General features: G+C 45.3%; 1 long non-coding RNA gene across 1 annotated transcript in view; it reads left to right on the top strand.

Moving 5' to 3' along the window:
- The window catches only part of LOC141271175 (uncharacterized), a 117,780-nt gene that overhangs the window by 8,883 nt on the left and 83,824 nt on the right, over positions 1-25,073 (top strand). Inside the window, exon 4 of the long non-coding RNA XR_012321854.1 lies at positions 5,030-5,204. This is a non-coding gene — a long non-coding RNA (uncharacterized lncRNA). The remainder of the gene's footprint in view (positions 1-5,029; positions 5,205-25,073) is intronic.

Below are 25,073 nucleotides of genomic sequence, written 5' to 3'. Positions count from 1 at the left end.
CGGCCGGCCACCGCGACCAATCAGCGAAGCGGTGTTTAAATTTGGCGCCAATATCGCTGATTGGTCACCGCCGGTGGTTGCGACTAATCAGCAGAACGAGGTTTAAATTTGGCGCCAATACTGCTGATTGGTCGCGGCCGGCGACCACGACCAATCAGCAGAGCGTTGTTTAAATTTGGCACTAAAATTGCTGATTGGTCGCGGCAGGCCACCGCGACCAATCAGCAGAGCGGGGTTTACATTTGGCGCCAAAATCGCTGATTGGTCACGCCCGGCGGTCGCGACCAATCAACAGAGCGGGGTTTAAATTTTGCGCCAATACTGCTGATTGTTCATGGCCGGCGACTGCGACCAATTAGCATAGCATTGTTTAAATTTGGCGCCAATCTCGCTGATTGGTCGCGTCTGCTGTCCGCGACCAATCAGCAGAGCGTTGTTTAAATTTTGCGCCAAAATCGCTGATTGGTCGCGGCTGGCGGTAGCGACCAATCAGCAGAGCGGTGTTTCAATTTGCCACCAAAATCGCTGATTGGTCGGGGCCGGCCACTGCGACCAGTCAGCAGAGCGGGGTTTAAATTTGCCACCCATATCGATGATTGGTCTGGGCCGGCGGCCGCAACCAATCAGCGTCGTATTAGTGAGGACCAGGGAGTGGCGCTGCCTGTGCGGGTACTTCCGCTGCGAGCAGCTGGGAGATGAGCGGCTGATCGCAGCAGAAGCATCCCGACCGGCGCCGCCGCTCCTCGGTCCTCCGTTCACACTTGCCGTCGGGAGATCATAGCGCTGTTTAAATTAGGCGCCAATCTCACTGATTGGTCGCGGTCAGCTGGCGGCCGCAACCAATCAGCAGAGCATTGTTTAAATTTGGCGCCAATCTCGCTGATTGGTCCCGGCTGCCGTCCGCGACCAATCAGCAGAGCGTTCTTTAAATTTTGCGGCAATCTCGCTGATTGGTCGCGGTGGCCGGCTGCGACCAGTCAGCAGAGCGGCGTTTAAATTTGGCGCCAATCTCGCTGATTGGCCGCGTCTGGAGTCCGCGACCAATCAGCACAGCAGTGTTTAAATGTGGCGGCAAGATCGGTGATTGGTCGCGGCCGCTATTTAAATGTGGCGCCCAAATCGGTGATTGGTCGCGGGCAGCGGCCGCGACCAATCAGCAGAGCGGTGTTTAACTTTAGCGCCAAGATCACTGATTGGTCGCGGGCGGAGAGCGCGACCAATCAGCGAATCGTATTGGTGAGGACCGGGGAGCGCCGCTGCCTGTGCGGATACTTCCGCTGCAAGAAGCCGGGACATGAGCGGGCGCTCGCAGCAGAAGTATCCCGACCCGCAGCGCCGCTCCCCAGTCCTCCCTTGACACGCTAGCCGCTGATGTCCCCACAGTATCCGCATGGTGTTACAAAGGTCCGGACATTTGTGTTAAAAATCGCTGATTGATCGCAGGCGCTGCCCGCGACCAATCACCGATTTTGGCGCCAAATTTAAATATCGTCCGCGACCAATCACCGATTTTGGCGCCACATTTAAATAGCATCCGCGACCAATCAGTACAGCGGTGTTTAAATGTAGAGCCAAGATCGGTGATTGGTCGCGGCCGATATTTAAATTTGGCGCCCAAATCGGTGATTGGTCGAGGGCAGCGTCCGCGACCAATCAGCACAGTAGTGTTTAACTTTTGCTGCAAGATCAGTGATTGGTCTCGGGCAAAGACCGCAACCAATCACCGATTTGGGCGCAACATTTAAATAGCGTCCGCGACCAATCAGCACAGCGGTGTTTAAATGTGGCGCCAAGATCGGTGATTGGTCGCGGCCGATATTTAAATGTGGCGGCCAAATCGGTGATTGGTCGTGGGCAGCGCCTGCGACCAATCAGCGATTTTTAACACAAATGTCCGGACCTTTGTAACACCATGCGGATACTGTGGGGACATCAGTGGCTAGGGTGTGAAGGGAGGACCGGGGAGCGGCGCTGCGGGTCGGGATACTTCTGCTGCGAGCGCCCACTCATGTCCCGGGTTCTCGCAGCGGAAGTATCCGCACAGGCAGCGCCGCTGACATCCATGCGCTTAGGGTGTGAAGGGAGGACCGGGGAGCGGCGCTGACATACAATTGGTCGCGGACGCTATTTAAATGTGGCGCCAAAATCGGTGATTGGTCGCGCCCGGCGTCCGCGACCAATCAGCACAGCGGTGTTTAACTTTTGCGGTAAGATCAGTGATTGGTCGGGTCCGAAGACCGCGACCAATCATCGAATCGTCTTGGTGAGGACTGGGGAGCGGCGCTGCCTGTGCGGGTACTTCCGCTGCGAGAACCCGGGACATGAGCGGGCGCTCGCAGCTGAAGTATCCCCTTCCGCTGCTACCGGCCGGGAGATGAGCGCCTCGCGACGCTCATCTCCCGGCTGCATCTCCGTCCCGCAGATGGGTCCAGCGGTCGAGGTCCTTCCGCTGGTACCGGCCGGGAGATGAGCGCCTCGTGCCGGTCATCTCCCGGCTGCATCGCCGCTGAGCTCTGTCCCGCAGATGAGCCGCTAACGGCCGCCATCTTTTTTCAGAAATCCCGCGGCGCTGATTGGCCGCTGCCGGACCAATGAGCGACACGGGATTTCCAGGACAGACAGACAGACAGATAGACAGACAGACAGACAGACAGGATAAGACGATTATATATATACAGTGGGTACAGAAAGTATACAGACCCCTTTAAATTTTTCACTCTTTGTTTCATTGAGCCATTTGGTAAATTCTAAAAAGTTCATTTTTTTTCTCATTAAAGTACACTCTGCCCCCCATCTTGACTGAAAAAAAAACAGAAATGTAGAAATTTTTGCAAATTTATTAAAAAAGAAAAACTGAAATAACACATGGTCATAAGTATTCAGACCCTTTGCTCAGACACTCATATTTAAGTCACATGCTGTCGATTTCCTTGTGATCCTCCTTGAGATGGTTCTACTCTTTCATTGGAGTCCAGCTGTTTTTAATTAAACTGATAGGACTCGATTTGGAAAGGCACATACCTGTCTATATAAGACCTCACAGCTCACAGTGCATGTCAGACCAAATGAGAATCATGAGCTCAAAGGAACTGCCCAAGGAGCTCAGAGACAGAATTGTGGCAAGGCACAGATCTGGCCAAGGTTACAAAAGAATTTCTGCATTACTCAAGGTTCCTAAGAGCACAGTGGCCGCCATAATCCTTAAATGGAAGAAGTTTGGGACCACCAGAAGTCTTCCTAGACCTGGCCGTCCAGCCAAACTGAGCAATCATGGGAGAAGAGCCTTGGTGAGAGAAGTAAAGAAGAACCCCAAGATCACTGTGGCCGAGCTCCAGAGATGCAGTAGGGAGATGGGAGCCAGTCGGGCCTTTATGGCAGAGTGGCCTGATGGAAACCTCTCCTCAGTGCAAGACATATGAAAGCCGGCATAGAGTTTGCTCAAAAACACATGAAGGACTCCCAGACTATGAGAAACAAGATTCTCTGGTCTGATGAGATGAAGATAGAGCTTTTTGGTGATAATTCTAAGCGGTATGTGTGGAGAAAACCAGGCACTGCTCATCACCTGCCCAATACAATCCCAACGGTGAAACATGGTGGTGGCAGCATCATGCTATGGGTGTGTTTTTCAGCTGCAGGGACAGGACGACTGGTTGCAATTGAAGGAAACATGAATGCGGCCAAGTACAGAGATATCCTGGATGAAAACCTCTTCCAGAGTGCTCTGGACCTCAGACTTGGCTGAAGGTTCACCTCCCAACAAGACAATGACCCTAAGCACACAGCTAAAATAACAAAGGAGTGGCTTCAGAACAACTCTGTGACCATTCTAGACTGGCCCAGCCAGAGCCCTGACCTAAACCCAATTGAGCATCTCTGGAGAGATCTGAAAATGGCCGTCCACCAACGTTCACTGTCCAACCTGACAGAACTGGAGAGGATCTGCAAGGAAGAATGGCCGAGGATCCCCAAATCCAGGTGTGAAAAACTTGTTGCATCATTCCCAAGAAGACTCATGGCTGTACTAGCTCAAAAGGGGGCTTCTACTCAATACTGAGCAAAGGGGCTGAATACTTATGACCATGTGATATTTCAGTTTTTCTTTTTTAATAAATTTGCAGAAATTTCTCCATTTCTGTTTTTTTTCAGTCAAGATGGGGTGCAGAGTGGACTTTAATGAGAAAAAATAATTAACTTTTGAGAATTTACCAAATGGCTGCAATGAAACAAAGAGTGAAAAGTTGAAAGGGGTCTGAATACTTTCCGTACCCACTGTAGATGACTGTCATAAAATGACAAAAAAATGCCACCATACAGTGACTCATTAATGCCTCCATACGGTGAATGAATAATAGTTAAAAATAAAAATGAAGGCACTGCTCAGCACTCAGTAGTACACAGTCTGAACGGGTTTCAACTCAAACACTAGAGATCGGGTGGTTTCCAAGATGTTTTACTTGAATGCGTTGTCAGACATAAACGCTGCAATCAATGTGTTCACTTCGGAGCTCGTTTCAACACTGATAATTTCTTTCCCATTGTGGCAGTAACGCTGTTTATAAATTAAAAGAGCTCCATATGGTGTGAGATCATAAAAACATTTATTTAGCAAAGAACAGCCATTACACTCACAAAGGCATGTAACAAAAAAATCCTTGGTGGAATGTACGGTACTCAGTCTGACCCTGGGTTTCACCTCTCCCGCTTCCTCAAAGGGTATACTGTATGGGAATAGACTATGCCCTGTGAAGGAACTCTATAGAAACAACCTGATCTCTGGTGTTTGTGAATTGAAACTGTTACTCATCTGTCCCAGCGGCAGAGCCAAGCCTTGCTCCCATCTTCTATGGCTGGCTCCCTCTGTACTAGTTTGCAATGAGTTATTCTGGTAACTTATAAAGCGTCTCTCATGTCATCACTCAAGGTCTTTTAAGGCCGTCTCAGGCAGCCATGATCTACCTGAGTATTCAGGGAGTATAGCAGATTCTCACCATGTTCTTTTTCAGGAATTAGTTGCTTTTCCTTCTAGAATCGGCTCCAGCCAAGTGGCTAATTTTCGTGCCCAGCATCCAATTACTAGTTCATGAAAAGAGAGAGAGGAGCGCAAATGAACGCAACCTGTTGGCACAATGAAGAAAAGCAACCGAAGGGCCACTCACCTTCTAAGGTTGTGCAACCCGGCACAACCCCGGTAATCGCATAAGGTGAGGGGATGAACGTCAGGCAACAGGCCGTGTGTGGCGTCCTGATCCGGGTCACGAGACCGCTGAGAGGTGTGGCCGGAAATGGATCACCGCAGGTCCTTAAGCCGCAGGATGATTAATGCATGATCCAAAGCAGCTCCCACAAGCGAGCCCAAAATAGGGATAGTAAATGGAAGGTGAGATAGACGCAGTATATGGAGCGCTAGGACAAGAGAGTATTATAAAAAATAAGGTAGCGGACCTTTAATATAATTTAGTATAAAAATTCCACAACGCGTTTCGATAGCATCAAGCCATCTTCACCAGGTGGTGTAAAAAACAGGAAGGAAGTGACAAATTTACAAAGGAAAAGCTCCAAAGAAAACGCAGGACACAATTAACCCTGCTAACAATTAACCCTTAGGGTACCTGCAAAAAAAAAAAAAATCACATCCTATACTAATAACAAGAATAAAGTTAAAATAATATACATATAAAAATAATTATGGCCAGTACTGGAGAATAAGAAAAAATTGCACAAAGAGTCTGATTTTCTTCAAGAGTCAAATATATTAAGGAAACGGTTCAGACGGAAGGGTTACCCCAAGAAACTATTGTATGACGCATTTCACAAAACCAAATCCCTCTCGCAGGATTTTTGTATCAGAAGGGGTCATTGATAATAGTAATTTGGATCTATCCAAGTGGAGTTTTATAACTGCGTTCAATCAATTCCGAGTAGCGATTCAAAACATGATTAGTCGATTTTGGTTGAAGGGTGACCCTGTCCTTTCTTAACACCTTCCAAAGAGGCCTATAGTTATATACAGGAGAAATCGGAATTTACTTGGCACCAAGTAACACCACATTGAAATGCTGTCCAGGTGTGGTGAGTGGTGATCCACATTTTGGTTGTTTTTCGTGTAAACCCCTAAATGCTTGTGTTGTGGCACTATAGTAAATGGAGCTAAATCTTTTACATCCCATAAAACGAATCAATCTTTTATGATCAACTGTGGCGTTGATTGTCAATCTACCTATGTAGTATATCTATTGCACTCCACGTGCGGCCTACAGTATGTTGGCCAAACGATTCAAACCATGCATGCCCGCCTTAACGAACATCGCCATAAAATACGGATTGGATACCCGTTACATAGTGTGTCCAAACATTTTAATGAAGTACATTGCAAAAATCCAGAATTTTTAAGGCTCACCATAATCGATCAGGTGATAGACGCTGTCCTTGATCGATTGGGCAGCCTGATCAAAAAAGAGAGTTACTGGATCTTTAAACTGGGTACTTTGGCCCCGGAATTGTTAAATTTGACTATTGAAAATGTGGTTGCGTAATTGACTTGTCTATATTTCTTCTGTACTTTTATTTTTATTTCACCTTATATTGTTCACTTTTTATTTCAGTTTATATTGTTCAGATTTTTCGTAATTATTTTTATATGTACAGTGGTGGCCAGAAGTATTGGCACCCCTGCAATTCTGTCAGATAATACTCAGTTTCTTCCTGAAAATGATTGCAATCACAAATTCTTTGGTCTTATTATCTTCATTTAATTTGCTTGCAAGGAAAAAACACTAAAGAGAATGAAGCAAAAATCAAATCATTGATCATTTCACACAAAACTCCAAAAATGGGCCGGACAAAAGTATTGGCACCCTCAGCCTAATACTTGGTTGCACAACCTTTAGCCAAAATAACTGCGAACAACCGCTTCCGGTAACCATCAATGAGTTTCTTACAATGCTCTGCTGGAATTGTAGACCATTCTTCTTTGGCAAACTGCTCCAGGTCCCTGATATTTGAAGGGTGCCTTCTCCAAACTGCCATTTTGAGATCTCTCCACAGGTGTTCTATGGGATTCAGGTCTGGACTCATTGCTGGCCACCTTAGAAGTCTCCAGTGCTTTCTCTCAAACCATTTTATAGTGCTTTTGGAAGGGTGTTTTGGGTCATTGTCCTGCTGGAAGACCCATGACCTCTGAGGGAGACCCAGCTTTCTCACACTGGGCCCTACATTATGCTGCAAAATTTGTTGGTAGTCTTCAGACTTCATAATGCCATGCACACGGTCAAGCAGTCCAGTGCCAGAGGCAGCAAAGCAACCCCAAAACATCAGGGAACCTCCGCCATGTTTGACTGTAGGGACCGTGTTCTTTTCTTTGAATGTCTCTTTTTTTTCCTGCACACTCTATGTTGATGCTTTTTGCCAAAAAGCTCTACTTTTGTCTCATCTGACCAGAGAACATTCTTCCAAAACGTTTTAGGCTTTCTCAGGTAAGTTTTGGCAAACTCCAGCCTGGCTTTTTTATGTCTCGTGGTAAGAAGTGTGGTCTTCCTGGGTATCCTACCATACAGTCCCTTTTCATTCAGACGCCAACGGATAGTACGGGTTGACACTGTTGTACCCTCGGACTGCAGGGCAGCTTGAACTTGTTTGGATGTTAGTCGAGGTTCTTTATCCACCATCTGCACAATCTTGCGTTGAAATCTCTCAATTTTTCTTTTCCGTCCACATCTAGGGAGGTTAGCCACAGTGCCATGTGCTTTACACTTCTTGATGACACTGCGCACGGAAGACACAGGAACATTCAGGTCTTTGGAGATGGACTTGTAGCCTTGAGATTGCTCATGCTTCCTCACAATTTGGTTTCTCAAGTCCTCAGACGGTTCTTTGGTCTTCTTTCTTTTCTCCATGCTCAATGTGGTACACACAAGGACACAGGACAGAGGTTGAGTCAACTTTAATCCATGTTAACTGGCTGCAAGTGTGATTTAGTTATTGCCAACACCTGTTAGGTGCCACAGGTAAGTTACAGGTGCTGTTAATTACACAAATTAGAGAAGCATCACAGGATTTTTCAAACAGTGCCAATACTTTTGTCCACCCCCCTTTTTTAGGTTTGTTGTGGAATTGTATCCAATTTGGCTTTAGGACAATTCTTTTTGTGTTTTTTCATTGAAGACCAATTAAATGAAGATAATAAGACCAAAGAATTTGTGATTGCAATCATTTTCAGGAAGAAACTGAGTATTATCTGACAGAATTGCAGGGGTGCCAATACTTTTGGCCACCACTGTATATTATTTCAACATATTCTTGGGCGGCACGGTGGCTCAGTGGTTAGCACTGTATGGTGGCTCAGTGGTTAGCACTGCAGCCTTGCTGCTCTGGGGACCTGGGTTCAAATCCCACCAAGGACAAGATCTGCAAGGAGTTTGTATGTTCTCCCCGTGTTTGCGTGGGTTTCCTCCCACACTCCAAAGACATACTGATAGGGAATCTAGATTGTGAGCCCCGATGGGGACAGCGACGATAATGCATGTAAAGCGCTGCGGAATATGTTAGCGCTATATAAAAATAAAGATTATTATTATTATTATTCTTGTTATTAGAATAGGATTTGATTTTTTTTTGCAGGCACCCTAAGGGTTAATTGTTAGCAGGGTTAATTGTATCCTGCGTTTTCATTGGAGCTTTTCCTTTATAAATTTGTCACTTCGTATCTGTTTTTTATACCACCTGGTGAAGATGGCTTGATGCTATCGAAACGCGTTGTGGAATTTTTATACTAAATTATATTAAAGGTTCGCTACCTTATTTTTTTTATAATACTCTCTTGTTCTAGCGCTCCGTATACCGCGTCTATTTTACCTTCCAATTACTAGTTCATAGCTGAGTCCAGTGTATCCTGTTGCTGTCACCATCAGACTTCACGTTACAAATAGTGATGAGCGAACGTGCTCGCCTGACCATCACAGTGCTCGAGATACTCAGCGCTTGGCGAGTATTTCCGGGTTGCTCGGGCGGGAACTCGGGTCCCCATCCTGCATGTTTGGCACTCTTTAGAGAGTCAATGAACATGCAGGGATTGCCTGCCACGCACTGTAATGCTGTAGCCATGTTGGTTGTGGGCATTACAGTGATTGGCTGACGGCACAGCATCATCAGGTCTATATCAGACCTGGCGCCGCCATGCTCGTCACAGTCTACCCCGGACTAATCCAGCTGCATATTTTCAGTGGTGAAGGTGACAGCAGGAGTAAGGCAGGCAGGGTATATGACAGACTGCAGTGCATGATACAGCGCAACAGGGGCTATTGCATGTTCAACTTTTGACTGATGCTGCTGTGACAAAAATTTGTAGACATAGCCCCAGGTATCAGGGGCCAGGGATAATATTTTTTATCTTAATCTGGGTTATTTGCTTAAAAAGCAATCCAGAGTACACCATTTTTCTGCTCCATTTGCTTGTTAGCATATTACAGCTATAAAAATCCAGAAATTTGAACTGAAAGTGGAAAATATTGGCTTCCATTTCCATTTTGTTGCAGTGTGTCGGTGAAGCTATTCACACTAGGTCTCTGTGAAGAATAGTATTAGTAAACTACAGGCCTGCTATTTAAAACCGTGGTTCTCTGTCAGACGTATCACATATAACTGCGTTCCAAAATCAGCCATTTCTGGCTTCCATTTTCATTTTGTTGCAGTGTGTCGGTGAAGCTATTCACAAGAGGTCGCTGTGAAGAATAGTATTAGTAAAGTACAGGCCTAGTATTTAAAACCGTGGTTCTCTGTCAGACGTATCACATATAACTGCGTTCCAAAATCAGCCATTTCTAGTGAACATGGAAAATATTGTCCTCCATTTAAAATGGGCAAGGTGCGTGGCAAGGTGGACATGATGGTGATTGGTGCATGCAGAGGACGAGGCCATGGCCATGGGCAAGCTGAAATTGTGCCACAACAAGCACCCACATCTTGTCGCTTGACCTTCCTGTCCAAATTACTAAGGGACTGCACAACACCACTATTGAACACAGAGCAGTGTCAAAAGGTTGTTTGGATAGCAGATAATGCTTCCAGTCAGTGAAGCAATTCACAGCAGTTTGCTGTTCAAAATAGTTACCTACAGGCCAGGTATTTAACACTCTGTTTTCTCCGTCACACGGATCACATATAAGTTCACTCCAAACTCAGTCATTTGTAGTGAGCGTGGAAGATACTGTCCTCCATTTAAAATGGGCAAGGCACGTGGCAAGGGACGGGCAACTTGACGTGATGGTAATGGTTCATGCAGAGGCCGAGGACAAGGCCGTGGGCAAGCCGAAATTGTGCCACAACTAACACCCACATCTTCTCGCCCGACCTTCCTGTCCCAAGTCCTAGGGGACCGCAGCACACCACTATTGAACCCAGAGCAGTGTCAAAAGGTTGCTGTTTGGATAGCCGATAATGCTTCCAGTCACTTTGCCACCATCACCACCATCACACTGTCTTCCACACGGTCAAGTTTCAGTAGCCGTGAATCTGGACTGGATATTCCTCACCTTTCCTCCCACCATGCTGAGTGCCCAGAGACAACTCATCCCACACTTTGACACTCACAAGAGCTGTTCACTTTTCCATTTATAGATTCGGGCCTCTCGCCTGGCCAGTTTCAAGCGAGTCAAGAGTGGAATACGTGTAGCGATGCCCAAATATTTGAGCAGCCACGGTCACATGAAGGCAACGGTGGGAAAGTGCAATTACTGTCGCAAGAGGTGGATGATAATGATGAGACACAATTGCCAGAAAGTCAGGAGGAGGACCAGGTTGCAGAAGTGGAAGAAGAGGTGGTGGATGATATAGTAACTGACCCAACCTGGCAGGGTGACATGCAGAGCGAGGACAGCAGCACACAGGGGGAAGGAGGCATAGCATCACAACAGGCAGGAAGAAGCAGTGTGGTGGACGCAGACACAAGACGGGAAGGCATTTCAAATAACGCCAGCACGACGGAAGTTGCCAGTACAACTGTTAGGTCTTCCCGAGTCTGTTTGTTTTTTAAACACACTGCAGATAACCCCAAAAAGGCCATTTGCACCAACTGCCAGGCCAGCATCAGCAGGAGTAGCAAAACTACCAGACTGACCACCACCAGCATGATCAGGCATATGGCAGCAAAGCACCCGACTAAGTGGGCCGAAACAGTGTCTGCGAGTGGCACCACTGCTTCTTCCCCTGTTGTGCGTGCACGCCAATCCCCTGTCCATGGCGCATGCGAAGATGCCTCCCGCCCTGCACCTGTCATTGCACACTCTCAACTAGCGCAAATACGCAGCCAACGCCACACAGGCCACACTACTAAATTCACACATTTCGCGAATGCTTGCGGTCGAAATTTTGCCTTTTAGACTTGTGGAGACGAAAGCTTTCCGCAACCTGATGGCAGCGGTCGTCCCTCGGTGCTCGGTCCCCAGTCACAACTTTCTCCTGGTGCAGTTACTAGGAAAGTCTTGTGGGCAGAGATGGTACATCTCGCTGACGGTTCACTGGGTTAATATAGTAAAAGCCGGGACCCAGTCGGACCTTGGGACGGAACACGTCCTTCCAACGCTGAGGATTGCGGGCCCTTGGTCAATCAGGGTTGCCCTCACATTCTACAGCACCTGCACCTCCTCCTCCTCTTCAGCCCTCATCTCCGAAATGACCACATGAATCAGAAGCTGGAAGCACTGCAGAACTGCCTCAGCCAAGCGGCAACAGGCTGTGCTGAAGCTAATATGCTTTGGTGACAAACCGCACAACGCTGAAGAGTTGTGGACAGCTCTGAAAGAGCAGGCAGATCTGTGGCTGACACAGTCTACACTACAGCCAGGCGTGGTCGTGTGTGACAAAGGCAGGAACCTGGTGGCAGCTCTGAGGCGAGGCGAGGTCACACACGTACCATGCCTGGCCCATGTGCTTAACCTCGTGGTTCAGCGGTTTCTCAAAAACTACCCGAATCTGCCAGATTTGCTTGTGAAAGTATGCCACGTGTGTGCCCATTTTAGAAAGTAAGCTACAACTTCCTCCGCCAATGCGGTGCTTCAGCAGTGTTTGTAGCTTCCAGCTCACCGACTGGTGTGCGATGTCCCCAAGCATGGAACTCTACATTACAGACGGTGGTAAGGATTTCTGAGCAGAAGAGTGCAGTTGTTGACTACCAGCATCAACAAGGCCGTCGGTATTCAGGTCAGACTGCACACATAAGACCTCAGGACTGGACAAGGATGTCAGACATCTGTACCATCCTCCAAAACTTTGAGGACTCCACCAAGATGGTGTACGGCGATGACGCTCTAATTAGCGTCACCTTCCCGCTTCTCTGTCTTCTGAAATGCTCTCTGCTCACAATTAAAGAGGACGCATTGCAGGCGGAGCACGATGAGATGGAGCAATGAACCATACAGGTAGATTACACACAGCCCAGCCTCATCTCATCCCAACGTGGATTGGGTGACAATGAGGAAGAGGAGGAGGAGGAGAAAGAACAAGAGTTAGTTTCATGCGCTATAGACGGTGCTAGCTGCACAATTGTCATACCGTCTGTTCAGCGTGGATGACCTGAGGACAGAGAGGAGGAGGAGAGCATGGTCAGTCGTCCTCTTGGTGAGGACATGGAAGTCTTGCCTGTTAGCAGTCTGGCACGCATGGCTGAGTTTATGTTCCGCTGCTTTTCCCATGACCCTCTCATTGTCCAAATTTTGGCTTCTATACCCACGCTACAAGGAGAAGTTTCTGTCTCTTATTCCCACGCCGGACAGGCCTGAAATGGGGCAGTACCAGAATGCCCTTGTTGCGGAATTATTAAAAAAATTCCCATCTGAAAACGCTGGTGGCAGAGGTCACAGTTCCTTGGACAACCAAGGAGTACAGGCGAGAGAGACACAACTTCAATCCAGCAGAGGCAGGGGAACACTGTCAAAGTTCTGGGACAGTTTTCTCAGACCCTCCCATCGCACAGGCCCTGAGGCGCGGGGTACTCTCACAAAGAGGGAAAAGTTTGGGAAGATGCTGAGGGAGTACCTTGCAGATCGTACCAACGTCCTCCATAATTCCTCTGAGCCTCATAATTATTGGGTATCCAAGCTGGACACGTGGCATGAACTGGCTCTCTACGCCTTGGAGGTCCTGGGCTGCCCTGCCGCTAGCGTTTTGTCAGAGCGGGTTTTTAGTGCCGCTGGTGCAATTATAACTGATAAGCGCATCCGCCTGTCAACTGAAAATGCTGACGGACTGACTCTCATAAAAATGAACAAGGGCGGGATTTGGCCAGACTTCTCAACACCACCGAATGATAGCAGCATAACATAAACTCAAATACAGTGTCTTTTTTTGGGAGGTTTAACTGTATTCCCATGCACCTCTGTCTTCACACCCAGACATGGATATATGCTTCCTGATTTTGTCTATTTGCTCTTGTACTCCTTCTTCTCCTCATCCTCATTCTCCACCACCATATCACCACCATATCTACCTTATCACCATATCTAAGTCTCTTGAAAGTGGCATTGGAGGTCCTCCAAATTTTTTGTAGCCGTTGCATTCATTGCATAAGCAAACAATATGAAAGACTCACTTCCTAATAATGGGAACATTGTTTTCAGGAGGCCCTCCAACCTCTATGTCTCTTGCAAGGGGCATTGGAGTTCCTCCAAAATTTTGGCAGCTGATGTATTCACTGCATAGGCAAACAGTATGGGAGACCCACTTCCTAATAATAGGAACACTGTTTTCAGGAAGCCCTCCGACCTCTACGTCTCTTGCAAGGGGCAATGGATTTCCTCCAAATTTTTGGCAGCTGATGCATTCACTGCCTTCACTGCATAGGCAAACAGTATGGTAGACCCACTTCCAAATAATGGGAATATTGTTTTCAGGAGACCCTCTGACCTCTACTCTTGCAAGGTGCATTGGAGTTCCTCCAAATTTTTGGCAGCTGTTTCCAATGGGAACATGTTGTTACTGTGGCCCTGCTCTATGTGTCTTTAAATTATTATTGGTGTTTTTCCTAAATTTTGTCAGCTGTTGAACTCACTGCATACCCCATAACTGTATAGCAGACCTGCTCCTTTCTAATGGGAACATGTTGTTACTGAGGCCTAGCTCTATGTGTCTTTAAATTGGTATTGGGGTTTTTCCTAAATTTTGGCAGCCATTGGACTCACTGCATACCCTATAACTGGATAACAGACACGCTTCTTTCTAATGGGAACATGTCATTACTGAGTCCCAGCTCTATGTATCTTTAAATTGGTATTGGGGTTTTTCCTAAATTTTGGTAGCCATTAGACTAAATGCACACCCTACAACTGTATAGCAGACCCGCTCCTTTCTAATGGGAACTTGTCGTTGTGGTTTTTCCTAAATTTTGGCAGCCGTTGGACTCAATGCATACCCTATAAATGTATAGCAGACCTGCTCCTTTCTACTGGGAACTTGTCATTACTGTGGCCCAGCTATATGTGTCTTTAAATTTGTATTGGGGTTTTTCCCAAATTTTGGCAGCCCTTGCAGTTACTGCATACCCAATAACAGTATAGGAGACCCACTCTTTAATAATGGGAACAACAAGGAATAGCTGACTGCTGGCCCTTTAAGAATAGTAAGGGCCGCCTGATGGCCCTATAACTTTCAGATTCCCTCCTTCATAAATGAAACAGTATGTGTCTGATCATGTCTCACACACCACATGGCCAGATAAGGTGGTAAAATGTTAAAATGACATTTACCGGTGAATGTATTTTTCACCGTTGAAAACAATGCAAAAGTGCAAAAACACATCAAAAAGCTTCGTGTGAACATAGCCCAAAGTATGGGGGAGCATTTTTGTTTTTGTATATTTATTTTGCCTTATATACAAGTCATTACCCTGGAAAGGAAGTTCCTTAACATTTTTCCCAGGAAAATCCATTTTGGTTTTCGTTTTTGTATGTTTTATTTTGAGTCCGTAAAAGTGGGGTAATTCCCCCGATCACATTATTGACAGCAGTGACCTGGGAGTCAGAAATGCTTCCAGGGTCTTCCCCATGCTGTTTCCATGTCATTTGAGCACTATTCCCATTGATTTGGGCAATGTTTAGGCCCTCTGTAGACCGCCGGGGGAGCCGACTAAAAAATGCTCGAGTTTCCCATAGACTTACATTGGGCTCGTTGCTCGGGTCGAGCACCCGAGTATTCCAATTTGCTCGACCCGAGCAAAGAGCACCCGAGCATTTTAGTGCTCGCTCATCACCAGTTAGAAACTCATTTCTACAATCAAGATTTTATTATTCATTATTGATTTCTTGGGAATATTTCACAACAACTCTGGCTGCTCTTGTGGTTAACTGTATTCCTGCTGGAAGATAGTTGATTGCATGTACATCTATGCTATTTCTGTGGTTAACCATGTCACTGCTGCAAGTTACCTGATTGCATAAACTTCTCAGCTGTTCCCATTTATAACTGTCCTCCATGTGCATCTACAGCTTTCAGCATCACTTTCTCTTTCTACCGTCCTGCTTACACTTCTGCTCTGGTCCTCACTGATCCACATATTGTACCGTTACACTGCATCATCCCATTTGGTCCATGCTGCTCACTCTGACCTATAGCTTAAAGAAGCCATGAGGAGCCCATAGCAGAAATCCATTTAGACTATTGAGAGTCAAAGTGGTCACATCAAAAATATTTTGTAAATTTTTCTGTTGCTGAGGAACTTTGTTTGCAAACTTTCTATTAGGGCTCTTTCACATGTCAGTGTCTCTAGTAAGCGTGGTGACAGTTTTCACACATACATGCTGTGGGAATCAGCAGTACATTTTGCGCTGTTCCCAAGCACCGGGTGCTGGAGGAATGTCTCATCATTGTCCCCTGCTAGCACTGCAATCAGAGCGAGCAAGGGACAATGTTGAGAGTAGTAATCAGCTCCCGCTGTCTCCAACAAGTGTAAAAATAAGAATAAAATAAAACACTCATTATACTCTCTTTAACATCTAATTCCCTGAAGCCATTGTCCCTTGTAAACAAATGAAAAATAAAGAAGAACTATATCCCTCACCTGTCCGAAATTTAAATAATCCAGTGTCGCACGCCGTAATCCATCTGTGTGACAATTCTCCATCAGTGTGAGCTGTGGCTTGAGGCGACTGCACATACTGAGGAGCAGAGGAGAATAACTCTCTGCAGTGAGTGGGCCCCTAAACGGCACTGAGCTGAGCTTACTGAGTGACAGGACACTGCTCACTGAGCTCAACGCAGTTCAGAGGCCCACTGCAGTGAGTCATTCTCTTCTGCTCTTCAGCATGTGCGGTCACCTAAAGCCACCGCACATGCTGAGGCATAAATGTCGCACAGATGGATTATGCCGAGGTACACTGGATTAAACTTCGGACAGGCCAGGGATATTGTGTTTTTTTGGGGTTTGTTTACAGGGGACAATGGCTTCAGGGAATTAGGTGTAAAGGTGAGTATAATGATTTTTTAATTTTATTCTTATTTTTACATCTGTTGGAGACAGGGGGGGGGGCAAAATACATCTCTCAACATTGTCCTTTGCTCGCGCTGATCTTAGTGCAAGCAGGGGACAACGATGAGAGATTCCTTCAGCACCTGGCGGGTGGGGACAGCGCTAACTGAACCGCTGATTCCCAGGCGCCGGTGCGTGTGATTCTGATGCGGCACACATATGTCACACAGGCACACACAGGCACGGATATCTCCAGTACTGGTTTTTCCAGTACCAGAAATATCAGTACGTGTAAAAGAGGCCTTACATAGGGTGATGTGTGCCACAAAAAAAATATATATTTTTGAAACTTTTCACCTGGTGTTTCATGTAATTTTTATGTCATTTTTATTCCTATCCTCTGTTAAGTTTTTTTTCTTTACTGTTCTAATTTCTCCTCCTTTGTTTTCGAATTTTTGCTTCTTAGTGGTTAATTATTATCCTGCCCTAGCAGGACACCTCTTTCATAATGTTATGTCAGATATTTCCAGTTATGGCATCCTGAATGGTGATATAGGGTTCAGGAGCTGCATTAAATACTGTAGCCCCTTCATTAGTAGAAATCAATTATGGTTCTAGGGCCACGTTCACACATTCAGTATTTGGTCAGTATTTTACATCAGTATTTGTAAGTCCAAATCAGGAGCTGAACAATCAGAGGAAAAGTATAATAGAAACACGTCACCACTTCTGTATTTGTCACCACTTCTTGTTTTGGCTTGCAAATACTGATGTAAAACACTGACCAAATACTGAACGTGTGAATGTGGCCTAACGCAAGGACTCTGCACATGTAATCCTCTGACGCCAGTGACTTATGTGGGTGTTGGGGTTACAGTCCTGACCTCTGCTACTTAGTAGGGGTCCAACTGTCCGTTGGCTTTCTCAGTGCAAAGCAATACTGAATGACAAATGCTGGTTGGAGGTGTCCTGTGATAGAAGTAATTATTATTATTATTAATATTATTATTAGTAATGATCATTATTGAGTATCCACAGTATGCCAATGTTGAGTTTGCAGCCACACAAAGTTCCAGATGGAAAGCTTCATCTATCCGACCAAGGGGAACGGCAGGAATATTGATGAAGCGCTGTGTTCAGTATTCCGTCCTGTTTGTATTCCGGTGCAGTCGCAGATATGACCGCCACCGCTCTATCTGGTGACATTCCTCGCGGCTGTTTGGCTTAGAACACTTAATGGTATTTACTCAGGATTAACAAGTGTGAGAATTCGATACGGTTCACATACTCACTGATCCAGTCCTCCATCGGGCCGACCATAACTTATCTCGCGGCTCCATTAGGAGCAGGAATGTGACTTATCGACCTATTAATGTGCGGATTTATGAGTGTTCAGCACCTGGATCCAAACTTGTGACGTTTGTGATGTGCTACATTCTTATCAATTCTACTCTATTTCCTTTTTTTTTTTAATGTTAATAAACAATAATGTTAATGTGACAACAAATATTATTTATTAAAGTTGTGGAGCTCAGAAAGCTCATCACTGACACAATTAAGGGTTCTGACTTTATAAAGTGTGGTCCTCTCGCTTTGGAGGACTTGTCCTGTCCATGATACAGACCCCCTCCATGATGTGTAATTAGGGATTAGCTAATCACCCAAAATACAAATCTAGATTACCTTTAATTCCTCCTGGGAAATTCAATTTGTGTAAAATATATTCAATGCAAATCTAATTTGCCCCGATTGCTGTTAAAAAAAGATACATTATACAGACACCAAAGCAAAATAAATGGAGGGCTGGGATGGGGTTAAAAAATTATAAATGATTGTGCTCCCCCAATTATTGCAAGTCTTTAATAGTATTGGTCTTCTCATTTGGGCCAAATGTACCTTTTAGACCTCCTGGGCTCCAGGGCCCGGGTGCAATTGCAACCCCTGCACCGGTTACAGTTGCGCCGCTGCTCACCAGCTTCTGCCTCGCCCTCTTACTGCTCCCTCTGGTCTTCCATTAATGACTCCTAAACCTCCGGCAATTTCCATGTAGAGATGAGAGGATTGACTCTCCGGACACTGGTCACATCAGTAGTCCATGGCCACTGGACCAGAGCCCTGTGAGCCGCCTCCTACCTGTCAGCAACCCTCGCGCATCTTCCCATTAGTATGCCTAGTGTGACCTGACGAACGCTTCACACCACAACGATGAAAAAGAGTCGGGAATGCCGACATGTAGGAGATAGCACGTCTAAGGCCACAGACTACAGACATGGCCGCTTGGCCAGGGTCCCGGGAACCGATTTGCTCACTTCTAGGCTCAATACATGTCATAAACGTCAATGACCTGAGAGCTGCTCAGTCCTTGGAGGTTGTGCCGGAGGTCTACGAGTCAGAAGACGAGAGCGAAGAAGTGAGTGGATGACCAAGCAGGAAGCTGCGGAGGTAGTGACACATGAGGGGCGAGGATAGTATTTTTTTTTTTTAACCCCTAGAAAGTATCCAGTAAAATAGCATCCATCCATCCTTTTCCTGAATTCCTGCCAGTTGTATCACAAAAACTTTGTATTTTGTGGAATCCAATTTTTTTAAAAAATTGGAGCAAATTTGTCAAGTTTTGAATCGATTCGATCATTTCTATGTGTAATGCTTCATTTTGCCTCTGGAGGCGCTGTCAGACAGAGCTGATCGCTGGTGCTCCTGGCACTCTATGAGCAGCCTCGAGAAACCTTATTCCATCTCCTACTGAAGTCGTCCTGTCCTCCCTGAACTTTACCTGTAGGACATTGTATATACAGTTTGTACCGTTTCAACCTGTCCTAATGGGTCCATGTTACAGAACTGGGGAGACTCTACAATATTGGGGGTGCAGAGATTTGCATTGACACCATTGTAGAGTCCATTGTGCCACAGATCTATAATACAATCTAGGAACAAGCCTGAGGGCCGGGAGCATCTGGTACGGTGCAGAAACTCATTAACTGCGGCATCCAAAGGGTTTTAATTTTAGATCATTCAAATCCAAAAATGGAAAATATCATAAAAATCCACATGAAACATTAAATGCATTTTTTCCCCACTTTTATTAATAAGGAAAAACTGTGTAGAAATGCGTTGGACCAGGGCTAGGACCCTAATCTGGATCTGAGCCCCTGACGACTAGCATCAGAGTAGCAGCGCGGTCTGTAATTGCAGAGCTGCAGATACTGTCAGATTACGTATGCTACTACCCATCTCACATTCTCCACATCCCGCTGTATTAGCCCTGCAGATATTAAAAAAAGGATCTCGAAGGAGCCGAATATTGTTCTTTTATGGATAATCCTGCAACATAAAAAAAACAAAGCGAAGATTATAGAGGAAAACTCATCACAAGCAAATAAAAATGTGTCAAAAACTGTGCAATAAAACTAATCCATGATAAGAACAGAGAAAGCATTAAAACAGGCAGGGAGCTGGGATAATTCTGGGATGAGACTGTGGCTGAGGCTTTTTACAGCTCTGCAACAGTCTGGGATGATGGGTGTCCTCATATAGAAAGTCATGGAGGTTTCCTAATCTCTCACCGGTTCTTGAGCCCAAAGCTCTGAATCCAGAGATGAAGGGGTGTGCAGATGTAGCATGTCAAGAACTACATGTCCTCCGTTTAAAACTGTCTGCTGTTGTAATAGACTCAGGTCACTAGGAGGCGCTGCAAGGTTATATAAGATACTGGCTGCAGGAAGTGAACCCATGGTGGGGCTGAAGCCACATGGAGTGCAAGGGACACCACACAGCCAGGAAGCATGGAGCAAGCCCAGGTCCCCCCCCCCCACTGCGGGCTGCAGAGAGAAAGTACCTGAGAGGTGTAATGGAGAGGAAGAGTAGTTTCATGCCAGTAGGGGAGAAAGCAGAATCTTCAGATACAGTTACATCAAATTTGGGGCAAAAAGCAGCATGGTTATTTATGTGAAATTTGGCATTATAAGGCAGATCAGGGGTGTTCCCCAGAGGATCAGGTATATTCCTGGTTGGGACTTAAACATCAGTATTTCCCCAACACAAATTATGGAAAGCATGTATCTAGGTCAGGCCTGCACTATGATAGTGCCAGTGTTGTTAGTGCTGGAGAGAAGGAGATCCAGTTACCTGGAGGTCTGAGGTTTAAGTCTGCCTCTGGTGGTAAATGTTACCGAACATGCAAAGCGATCAATCAAAGGGGTATTACTTTTTGGCAAATTCAAGCTATTTTTCACATAATAAAAATAAGCAAAGGTCTACTATATTTTCTGGACCCTAATGGAGTCCTGTAGTGCAATGGGTCCTCCAGGGTCTTTTCTCTCGGTAATAATGGGTCTGGGATTATGAAGGACTCTACTCTATTTCTCTAGGCTAATCCCAAGCCTTTCTTTATTATTATTATTATTATTATTATTTGTGCTGCTGGAACAAAGAAACCCCACAAACCATTAGCAATAAATTAGCCGTTAAGTGTCAGCCTCGCCTGCAGAAATCATACTGCTCTGGTTACGTTCATACAATCCTAGTATTTTGCTTATTTGTCAACATTTTTTGCATAATTCTTTGCATCATTCAAATAAAACAACACAACAGGGACTCATGTAAGTAATAAAAATTCTGAATTTTACAGCTGCATCGTTCATTTCCGGGAAGGTAAAGTGGTGACGAATGCTTCTTACATTCTCTAGTTACGAATTTTGAAATGTGGTTTCTAAGCCGAGCTGCTCAAACACAAATCTGCGCTAAAATCCATTAGTGGCGCGTTCTGCCAGGGAGAGATAAGCTTTTTAGTAGATTGTGCCCACTCAAAGTCTTCAGTCCTTACTAAGAACTCGCACTGAAGTCGTCTTATAAAGTCATGCCAGCTTGGATCATCTTAACGGAATATTCTAGGAGAACCAATAAAGATGGTGGCCAGGGAGGGGGCGTTGTGTCTTTTTACTGACCTGCGAGACTAGTATCCTATGACGGGTGACAATCCTGCAGCTGTCACCTGTACACTATAGATGACAATGTGCTGCATCAGTCACGATCCGTGTTGGCACCGACCATGGCCGTTTAACCCCTTTAAACTGCTGTCAATAGTGACTATAGAATCTAAATAGTTAACAGAGTGTGGGGTTTCCCTCTTTAACCCCATCGGCACCCTGAGATCTTGATCGTGTGGTCCTGATGTTTGCCATGGCAGGTAACGGCCAAATAACGACCTTAGAGTCTGCCGGCTATAGCGACCTGTTCAGAAGTTTTAGGTAGTAAAAATAAACTTTTTCATTCCTGTCATGTCACTTTGCATTAATTCCTGAAAAGCACCTGAAGGGTTAATGAACTACCTGAAAGAAATGTTGAATATGTTGAGGGGGGCTGTTTCTAAAATGGTATCGCTTTTCGGTGGGTTCCAATATATAGGACCTCCCAAAAATTCACTTGAAAACTGAACAGGTCCCTATAAAATTAAGTTTTGTAAATTTCCTTGAAAAAAATGAAAAATGACTGCGACATTTTTAAACTTTCTAAAATGTTAACAAAATAAAAGAAGATTTTACAGATGGTGCTGATGTAAAGCAGAGATGAGGGAAATGGTATTTATTAATGTTTTTGTGAGGTGTGACTATCTGGATTTAAAGGGATAATCATTCAAAGTTTGAAAATTGTTAATTCCTCACATTTTTTTTTTATCAAATTTCTGATATTTTTATAAATACATACAAAACATATCGATATCGACCTAAATCTACCACTATCATAAAGTATAACGTGTCCCAAAAAAAAAAAAAAAACAGTCTCAAAATCAATGGGATATGTTGAAGCGTTCCAGAGTTATTACTACATAAAGTGACACATGACAGATATAAAAAAAAAATTGGTCCAGTCACTAAGGGGTTAATGATGATGATTGTGGTTTATTTGAACTAATTATTCACTTTTTAAGGTTAATAATTTCTATTTATTTTGTAGTTGTTTTTGTACAATTTCTACCCATGTGTGAAATTCTGCTGTGAAAATACACAGCGGATTTCATTGCTGATATGTGAATGGGCCCCTGTCTATTCATCCATTCTGGTTCCATGAAAACTGACAGTGTGTGCAGAGTAATGCAGGAAAAGACAGAGAGAGAAGGGGTAAGTTTAAGCTACAGAGCCCTTATGCAAAATATACTAGTGGTACTCTTCATTGTAGAGGTGCCTGTGGGAGTCTTCAGGCATCAGATCTCAGAGCCACTGTTCTATCTTTACGCCTTTAGTTCCACACTTGAGGAATGCCCCTGCATCTGCACACTTATAACTCCACCCATAAGAAATGCTATTGCATCTGCATACCTTAAGCACCACCCCTGAGGAATGGCACTGCATTATCACACTTATAACTTCACTACTGAGGAATGCTATTGCATCTATGCGCCTTGAGCACCAACCCTGAGGAATGTAACTCCATTGAAACACCTCTAGCACCACGCCTGAGGAATGCTACTCCATCTGATCACCTCTAGCACCACCTCTGAGGAATGTAACTCCATCTGAACACTTCTAGCATCACCCCTGAGAAATGTTACTCCATCTGACCACATCTAGCACCACCCCTGAGGAATGTTACTCCATCTGACCACATCTAGCACCACCCCTGAGGAATGGCACTGCATTATCACACTTATAGCTTCACCACTGAGGAATGCTATTGCATCTATGCACCTTGAGCACCACCCCTGAGGAATGTAACTCCATTGAAACACCTCTAGCACCACGCCTGAGGAATGCTACTCCATTTGAACACTTCTAGAATCACCCCTGAGGAATGTTACTCCATCTGAACACTTCTAGAATCACCCCTGAGGAATGTTACTCCATCTGACCACATCTAGTACCAACTCTGAGGAATGTTACTCCATCTGAACACCACTAGCACCAACTCTGAGGAATGTTACACCATCTGAACACATCTAGCACTACCTCTGAGGAATGTTACACCATCTGAACACATCTAGCACCACCTCTGAGGAATGTTACACCATGTGAACACATCTAGCACTACCTCTGAGGAATGTTACACCATCTGAACACATCTAGCAACACCTCTGAGGAATGTAACACCATCTGAGCACATCTAGCACCACCCCTGAGGAATGTTACTCCATCTGACCACATCTAGCACCACCCCTGAGGAATTTTACTCCATCTGACCACATCTAGCACCACCTCTGAGGAATGTTACTCCATCTTAACACCTCTAGCACTACTTCTGAGGAATTTTACTCCATCTGAACACATCTAGCACCACCTCTGAGGAATGTTACACCATCTGAACACATCTAGCACCACCCCTGAGGAATGTTACACCATCTGAACACATCTAGCACCATCTTTGAGGAATGTTACTCCATCTGAACACCTCTAGCACTACTTCTGAGGAATTTTACTCCATCTGAACACATCTAGCAACACCTCTGAGGAATGTTACTCCATCTGACCACATCTAGCACTACCTCTGAGGAATGTTACTCCATCTGAACACATCTAGCACCACCTCTGAGGGATGTTACACCATCTGACGACATCTAGCACCACCTCTGAGGAATGTTACTCCATCTGAACACCACTAGCACCAACTCTGAGGAATGTTACATCATCTGAACACATCTAGCACTACCTCTGAGGAATGTTACATTATCTGAACACATCTAGCACCACCCCTGAGGAATGTTACTCCTTATGAACACATCTAGCACTACCTCTGAGGAATGTTACACCATCTGAACACATCTAGCAACACCTCTGAGGAATGTTACACCATCTGAACACATCTAGCACCACCCCTGAGGAATGTTACTCCATCTGACCACATCTAGCACCACCCCTGAGGAATGTTACTCCATCTGACCACATCTAGCACCACCTCTGAGGAATGTTACTCCATCTGAACACCTCTAGCACTACTTCTGAGGAATTTTACTCCATCTGAACACATCTAGCACCACCTCTGAGGAATGTTACACCATCTGAACACATCTAGCACCACCCCTGAGGAATGTTACACCATCTGAACACATCTAGCACCATCTTTGAGGAATGTTACTCCATCTGAACACCTCTAGCACTACTTCTGAGGAATTTTACTCCATCTGAACACATCTAGCACCACCTCTGAGGAATGTTACTCCATCTGACCACATCTAGCACTACCTCTGAGGAATGTTACTCCATCTGAACACATCTAGCACCACCTCTGAGGGATGTTACACCATCTGACGACATCTAGCACCACCTCTGAGGAATGTTACTCCATCTGAACACATCTAGCACCACCTCTGAGGAATGTTACTCCATCTGAACACCTCTAGCACCACCTCTGAGGAATGTTACTCCATCTGACCACATCTAGCACCACCTCTGAGGAATGTTACTCCATCTGACCACATCTAGCACCACCTCTGAGGAATGTTACTCCATCTGAACACCTCTAGCACCACCTCTGAGGAATGTTACTCCATCTGACCACATCTAGCACCACCTCTGAGGAATGTTACTCCATCTGACCACATCTAGCACCAACTCTGAGGAATGTTACATCATCTGAACACATCTAGCACTACCTCTGAGGAATGTTACATTATCTGAACACATCTAGCACC

Source organism: Phyllobates terribilis, unplaced genomic scaffold, assembly GCF_046119375.1.
Source record: "Phyllobates terribilis strain yellow unplaced genomic scaffold, ASM4611937v1 Scaffold_5__5_contigs__length_657084704, whole genome shotgun sequence".
Lineage (NCBI taxonomy): Eukaryota > Metazoa > Chordata > Amphibia > Anura > Dendrobatidae > Phyllobates > Phyllobates terribilis.
This window is presented reverse-complemented; position numbering and strand designations above follow the sequence as displayed.